We start from the raw sequence: 986 nt of genomic DNA, 5'->3' as shown, positions 1-986 counted from the left end.
CGTAGCGCCATGGATGCGAGCCTGCAGTCCATCAACTCCTCCTTTCGCCGGAGCGGAGAGCGGCCAGTGGTGTCGGGGCTTGGCCTCTCTTCTGACTAGGAGGCGTCGGGCGGGAGGGGCGCTCCGGATCCGGTTGACAATGGCGAGTCCAGGCAGAGGGGCGTGCAGTGGTCGGGCATTGAGTCTTACTCAACTTCACACCTTGTAATACAGGCAAGAACCCTTTCTTTGCTTGATCCATTTTGAACTTCTTCAAAACTTTGTCAAGGTATGTGCTTTGTGAAAGTCCAATTAAGCGTTTTGATCTATCTCTATAGATTTTAATGCCTAATATGTAAGCAGCTTCACCGAGGTCTTTCATTGAAAAACTTTTATTCAAGTATCCCTTTATGCTATCCAGAAATTCTATATCATTTCCAATTAGTAATAAGTCATCCACATATAATATCAAAAATGCTACAGAGCTCCCACTCACTTTCCTGTAGATACAGGCTTCTCCAAAAGCCTGTACAAAACCAAATACTTTGATCACACTATCAAAGCGTTTATTCCAACTCCGAGAGGCTTGCACCAGTCCATAAATGAATCGTTGGAGCTTGCACACTTTGTTAGCTCCCTTTGGATTGACAAAACCTTCCGGTTGCATCATATACAACTCTTCTTCCAGAAATCCATTCAGGAATGCAGTTTTGACATCCATTTGCCAAATTTCATAATCATAAAATGCGATAATTGCTAACATGATTCGAACAGACTTAAGCATCGCTATGGGTGACAAGGTCTCATCGTAGTCAATCCCTTGAACTTGTCGAAAATCTTTCGCAACAAGTCGAGCTTTGTAGACAGTAACATTACCGTCAGCGTCAGTCTTCTTCTTGAAGATCCATTTATTCTCAATTGTTTGCCGATCATCGGGCAAGTCAACCAAAGTCCACACATTGTTCTCATACATGGATCCCATCTCAGATTTCATGGCTTCAAGCCAT

Source organism: Triticum dicoccoides, chromosome 3A, assembly GCF_002162155.2.
Source record: "Triticum dicoccoides isolate Atlit2015 ecotype Zavitan chromosome 3A, WEW_v2.0, whole genome shotgun sequence".
Classification (NCBI taxonomy): Eukaryota; Viridiplantae; Streptophyta; class Magnoliopsida; order Poales; family Poaceae; genus Triticum; species Triticum dicoccoides.
The sequence above is the reverse complement of the archived record's forward strand: the minus strand, read 5'-3'. Positions refer to the sequence as shown.